Source organism: Palaemon carinicauda, chromosome 28 (assembly GCF_036898095.1).
Source record: "Palaemon carinicauda isolate YSFRI2023 chromosome 28, ASM3689809v2, whole genome shotgun sequence".
In the NCBI taxonomy this organism is placed as follows: domain Eukaryota; kingdom Metazoa; phylum Arthropoda; class Malacostraca; order Decapoda; family Palaemonidae; genus Palaemon; species Palaemon carinicauda.
Window position 1 is genome coordinate 7,799,629 of NC_090752.1, and position 7,500 is coordinate 7,807,128.

Genomic DNA, 7,500 nt, shown 5'->3' on the forward strand with positions numbered 1-7,500 from the left:
ATGGTCTATTGGTAACGTCCTTGTCCTTATTGCATCTTGCCTTTGCAATTAGGGTTATAGCTTAGTCTGTAACAATAATAATAATAATAATAATAATAATAGTGATCGGCAGACTGGGGTTCGAGTACTGCTCAAACTCTTTAGTTACTTTAGTAGCTGCAACCTCACCATCCTTGTGAGCTAAGGATTGTGCTTTTGTGGGGAGCCTATAGGTCTACTTGCTGAGTGATCAGCAGCCATTGCCTGACCCTCCCCGGTCCTGTCTTTGGTGGAGAAGTGCTTTGGCGCTGATCATATGTATATATGGTCAGTCACTAGGGTATTTTCCCTTGCTTCTGTCATTCATGAGTGACCTTTAAACCTTTAAAGAAAAACGAGTCTGTATCTCTTTATCAAACCATTGTTCTCTAGTCTTACGTAGTGCCGTAGCCTCTGTACCATGGTCTTCCACTGTCTTGGGTTAGAGTTCTCTTGCTTGAGGGTACACTCAGGCACACTTTTCTGTCTAATTTCTCTTCCTCTTGTTTTGTTAAAGTTCTCATAGTTTATATATGAAAGATTTATTTTAATGTTATTACTATTATTGAAAACTTTTATATTGTTCATTACCTCTCTTTAAGTTTATTTATTTCCTTATATCCTCTCTTCACTGGGCTATTTTTCTCTGTCGGAGCCCTTGGGCTTATAGCATCCTGCGTTTCCAGCTAGGGTTGTAGCTTAGCTAGTAATAATAATAATAATAATAATAATAATAATAATACTAATAATACTTTCCTATTGGTAAGGGTAGACGAGACACTTTAGCTATGGTAAGCAGCTCTTCTAGGAGAAGGACACTCCAAAATCAAACCATTGTTCTCTAGTCTTGAGTAGTGCCATAACCTCTTCCATTGCCTTGGGTTAGAGTTCTCTTGCTTGAGGGTACACTCAGGCACACTATTCTATCTAATTTCTCTTCCTCTTGTTTAGTTAAAGTTTTTATAGTTTATATAGGAAATATTTATTTTAATGTTACTTTCTTAAAATATTTTATTTTTCTTTGTTTCCTTTCCTCACTGGACTATTTTCCCTCTTGGGGCCCTGGGCTTATAGCATCCTGCTTTTCCAACTAGGGTTGTAGCTTAGCAATTAATAATAATAATAATAATAATGATAATAATAATAATAATAATGTCTTTATGTACACCCCTACACAGCCCAACACACTCCTAAAATCGGCTTTTTTCTCTTCTTTGATCTCAACGTCTTAAAACTTCTACAGTTTCCAGGAAAGTGTCGATGTGTTGGCGGAATCCTTTCGTTTAGGACCACATCTCTAATGAGGCAAATCCTCAATTTCATTGGACGATTTTGTCTCTTTTTAATTGGAAGATGTGTCCACATACAGACATATTTAGAAATGGGGATTAGTGGATTCTCTCTCTCTCTTCTCTCTCTCTCTCCTCTCTCTCTCTCTCTCTCTCTCTATATATATATATATATATATATTTATTTATTATTATTATTATTACTGTTATTACTGGCCAAGCTACAACCCTAGTTGGAAAAAGAGGATGCTATAAGCCCAAGGGCCCCTACAGGAAAAAATAGCCCAGTGAGGAAAGTAAAAAAAGGAAATAGATAAACGATGCGAAAAAAATAACAATAAAATATTTAAAAACAGTATCCATCCCTTTGAGTGGGGATACCGTAACGTGGTTAAAGGGTTTGCGTATCGCCATGGTCAGCAAAGCTGTACGAGTCAGGGCCGCCCACACTAGGTTGGTTTGCTATGAGCGATCAAATTAAAGCTTGATGATGAATAGTAGCTAAACCCCAGACATGAATGAAGACATGTCTGAGGCCTCTGTCCTGTAGTGGACTAGAAACGGCTGCATTTGTTATTGTTGTATATTATATATATATATATATATATATATATATTTATATTTATCTATTTGCATATATATAGAATTTATATATATATATATATATATATATATGTATATATATATGTGTGTGTGTGTGTGTGTGTGTTGATTTATACATAAATCGTAAATAATATATACTAGTTTTTAAGTAGATTTAACCATAATGTGATCAAAATCTGTTAATGAAATCCCTTTCAATCTCAAACTGCGTTTTGGTTGAGAATGGCCCACCTCAATTTATAATAGATTCTAATTATATAAATTCAACTAAAAGTCTCTCAAGATGAATATAAAATACTTGAATTAACCTCAAAGCTAATCTTATAATCGGACACCTCTTAAGATTTCAACTCTATTGTATACAAAATTGAACCCGTGGGTCAATTTCTGCCAGACAAAAGAGGTTCATTTGTGAAGTAGGAAAAGTGAGAGGGCTGATTAACTCACTGGGGAGAGAGAGAGAGAGAGAGAGAGAGAGAGAGAGAGGGAAGGAAGGAAGGAGGAGGAGGAGGAGGAGGAGGAGGAATTGCAAAATATGATTGAAGATTTGAATAAAGAAAACAGAAATGTAGGACTGAAAATGAATATCAGTAAGACTAAGATGAGAGAGAGAGAGAGAGAGAGAGAGAGAGAGAGAGAAGATGGGAAGAATTACAAAGGATGATAGAAGATTTGAATAGAGAAAGCAGAAATGTAGGACTGAAAATGAATGAGTAAAACTAAGGTGAGAGAGAGAGAGAGAGAGAGAGAGAGAGAGAGAGAATGGGAGGACTTACAAAGGATGATAAAAGAGTTGAATAGAGAAAGCAGAAATGTAAGACTGAAAACGAATATGAGTAAGACTAAGATGTGTGTGTGAGAGAGAGAGAGAGAGAGAGAGAGAGAGAGAGAGCCTAGTCCGATCTTTTTCATGCAATATTTTTTTTACGTAACAAATTAATTACTGTTTTGTTTACTGGTTAACATATACAAATGAGAGAGAGAGAGAGAGAGAGAGAGAGAGAGAGAGAGAAACCTGATCTCTTTGGAAGGTGTCGGATAATACTTCAGATCGCTTACGACATTCAATCTAGACATGTTGGTACCTGCATCTCTCTCTCTCTCTCTCTCTCTCTCTCTCTCTCTCATTTGTATATGTTGAACAATAAATAATAATTAATTTGTTAAGTAAAAGAATAAGATTGTATAAAAAAGATCCTATCAGGGTGTAAATATCTCTCTCTCTCTCTCTCTCTCTCTCTCTCTCTCTCGAGGACTAAATCGAGATTACACATTTGTTCTTATTGGGATATATATATATATATATATATATGTATATATATATACACGTATATATATAAATAAATAAATAAATATATTATCCTCTATACGCATTCCCAAAAAAATATTTTGAGAAATGTATTTCGCAATTTTTTTTTAGAAATCAATAGAGAGCAATGGCTCTGTTATGAACAACTAGCTGATAAGGAAGGTGTAAGATTACTGCTTAAAATTTATTGTAAGAGGCTATATACAAGATCAGATTCACCTTATAGAGAATATGGGAATCGTAGAATTAGTATTGAATTCCATTAATAGATACAATAAATTATATGAATTTACCCAATAAGCCTTAGAAATTGTACCATTGTTTTATACACGCTCGTACACTAATTGCTTTTATTGTTTTCTTATCTCTCGCTCTTCCCTCTACTGTTAAACCAACCTCTATAAACCTAATGACTCATGTTTAATTTTGTTTGAATTTTTGTGACGTTCTTGCTCGCAGGTCCGGATATATAAGCTTAATGTCTGTTTAATAACGTTTAGATGCATTCACCTCGCCTCTCAGTTATCATCTAACTGGCGCCTCGCACAAATTATTATTATTATTATTATTATTATTATTATTATTATTACGGTGATATTTTAGCTAGAAATAATAATAAATTTAACAACAACAACAAAAACAACAACAATAATAATGATAATAATAATTGGTTACCATTTCGCAAAGACATTTCCCTTTAGACTAAGTTTTCAGATCACTTTTTTTTATCTTTTATTATGAAATACACATTAAACAATCTTACAATTTATAACATGTATACATCATAGTATATTTACATAAATGTTTTATTTTAAATCCACATTAAACAATCATACAATTTATAGCATATATACATCATAGTATATTTACATAAATATTTTATTTTATTTTATAGTGTATTTACAATTGAAATTTGAAGGTAGCATTAAATACATCGTTATTACAAGGGACGTGTCTGCAGAAATGGACAGGAATAAAACGTTTGCCTGCAGTGCTAGACAAAAAGTTTGTGAAGTATTCCTCCTCCTCCCAGCGAGAGAGAGAGAGAGAGAGAGAGAGAGAGAGAGGGGAATTCTGTGCAGCAAAGGGGAGAATTCTTTATAGCAATAAAGGAACTAACAGCAGGGGGTACGCAATGCACCACGATCTATACGGAGATTTGTACAGGTATAGACATCACGGCGACGTACCTATTAATCTTTTTTTTTTTTTTTTTTTTTTTTTTGGGGGGGGGGTCTGTTTGATACAAAGAAATTTAAATCGTCGATATTTTTTATGCAATGAAATTGATAATATAAATATTTTTTTTTCTTTTTCTGGGACCTGAAACATTTTTTTTCTTCTGAATCACGAATATTTTCATTTGATGAATTTTGTAATATAGATCCCTTTTTCTGGGACCTGTTTAATAAAAACAATTCTTGTGAATCATCGATATATTTTATGCAATGAAATTGATAATATAGATCCTTTTTTTTCTGGGTCCTGAAACATTTTTTTTTTCTTCTGAATCACAAATAATTTTATTTGATGAATTTTGTGATATAGATCCTTTTTTTCTGGGACCTGTTTAATAAAACAATTCTGGTAAATCGATATTTATTATGCAATGAAATTGATAATATAGATCCTTTTTTTCTTTTTCTGGGACCTGAAATATTTCTTTCTTCTGAATCACGAATATTTTTATTTGGTGAATTTTGTAATATAAATCCCCTTTTCTGGGACCTGTTTAATAAAAAAAAAATTCTGGTAAATCGATATTTTGTGTTTGAAAAAAATTGATAAATAGATCCTTTTTTCTGGGACCTGAAACAATTTTTTTTTCTTCTAAATCACCTTTATTTTTATGTGATGAATTTACTAATATAGGTCCTTTTCATATATTTCTGTGACCTCATTGTTAAATATTGTTTTTCTTCGAAATCACCGATGTATTTACGTCATAAAATTGATAATATAGATTTTTTTTCCTAGGACCTGTTTCGTAAACTATATTTTTCTTCTAAATCACAAATATTTTTACGTAATAGAACTGATAATAATAGATTTTTTTTTTTATTTCTGGGACCTGTTTCGTAAATAATTCTTTTTCTTCTAAATCACCTATATATTTAAATGATGGATTTTATAAAAAAAAAAATGTCCTTTTTATATATTTCTAGGACCTCTTTAGTAAATATTGTTTTTTCTTCGAACTCACCGATATATTTACGTAATGAAATATTAACTTCATGTAAGACTATTGTACCGCACATGTATCATACACGCTCATACAATGTAATGCTATTGCTTTTTTTTTTTTTATCTCTCGCTCTCTCCCTGCACTGGTAATAGAAAAACCAGTAAAGCTTGCCATCGCATGTTTAGGTTTATTTGAATTTTTGTGACATTCTTGCTCGCAACTGCAGGTATATAAGCTCGTTATCTGTTGAATAAACTTTAACTTGCAATTTCACCTCCCTTTTAACTCCTAACAACCACACTATCCTTAAACTATTAGAGGTATATTTGTGACATTCTTGCTCGCAACTGCATGTATATAAGCTCGTTATCTGTTGAATAAACTTTAAACTTGCAATTTCACCTCTCGTTTAACTCTTAACAACCACACTATCGTTTAACTATTAGAGGTATATTTGTGACATTGTTGCTCGCAACTGCATGTATAAAAGCTTGTTATCTGTTGAATAGACTCTAACTTGCAATTTCACCTCTCTTTTAACTCTTAATACACTATCGTTTAACTATTATAGGTATATTTGTGACATTCTTGCTCGCAACTGCTTGTATATAATCTCGTTATCTGTTGAATAAACTTTAACTTGCAATTTCACCTCTCTGTTAACTCTTATACACTATCGTTGAACTATTAGCGGTATGTTCGTAAAAGACTCAATTCTTAGTGACCAAAGAAATTGCACATTCTTAACGAAAATATAAATTCGCGACTTGTAAATCATTCAAAGATAATCATTTTTCAACACTAAGCAAGTCCATTAATTTTTATACTCACCTCTTTTTTTTTTTTTTTTTTTTTTTTTTTTTTTATTCACGCTCGTCTACTGGTTTACTCAAGGCGCTGTTTGGATTAGCCAAATGTACTCGGAAGCTGCCAAATGTCCTGGCACTATTGCTAATGGATAAGACATTTGACGTGAAAATGTGTAAACAGAGATCTATTTATAGCACACGTTGGGAGATGGTTGTATCCTGGTTGTATCTCTCTTCTGGTTGTGTCTTGTTTGTCGTTCACATAAAGTTATTTTTAAGAAATAATGTGTTTTTTTTGTGTATTTTATCACAAGTAAACTCTTTCTTCCAATAGCGTGTGGCTTCAAAATTTCTATTTTTAGCTCTCGTTGGGAGATTGAAGTTAATTCCTGGTTGTATTTTGTTTGTTATTCACATAAAGTTATTTTTAAGAAATAATGGGGTTTTTTTTTGGGGGGGGGGATTTTTATCACAATTAAACTGTCTTCGAATAGCTTGTGGCTTCAAAATTTCCATTTTAGCATATGTTGAAGATGGAAGTTAGTTCCTGCTGGTATTTTGTTTTTCATTCATATGAAGTTATTTTTAAGAAATAATTAGTTATTTTTTGTGGATTTTATCACAAGTAAACTGTTTTCTTCAAATAGCTTGTGGCTTCAAATTTTCTATTTTCAGCACATGTTGAAGATGTAAGGTAATTCCTGATTATATTTTGTTTGTCATTAACAGAAAGTTATTACATGAAATAATGCTTTGTGTGTATTTTTATCCCAAGTAATCTCCTTTTTCGAATAGCTTGTGGCTTCAAAATTTCAATTTTTACCACATGTTAGAGATGGAAGTTAATTCCTGGTTGTATTTTGTTTGTCATTCACAAAGTTATTTTAAAGAAATAATGTTTTTTTTTTTCACAAGTAAATTCTTACTTCGAATAGCTTGTGGCTTCAAAAACTTCTATTTTTAGCACACGTTGGGAGACTGAAGTTAATTCCTGGTTGTATTTTGTTTGTCATTCACATAAAGTTATTTTAAGGAAATAATGTTTTGTGTGTATTTTATCACAATTAAACTGTTTCTTCGAATAGCTTGTGGCTTCAGTACTTCTATTTTTAGCACATATTGGAGATGGAAGTTAATTCCTGGTCGTATTTTGTTTGTCATTAACAGAAAGTTATTTCATGAAATAATGCTTTGTGTGTAATTTATCACAATTAAACTGTTTCTTCGAATAGCTTGTGGCTTCAAAATTTCTATTTTTAGCACATTTTGAAGATGGAAGTTAATTCC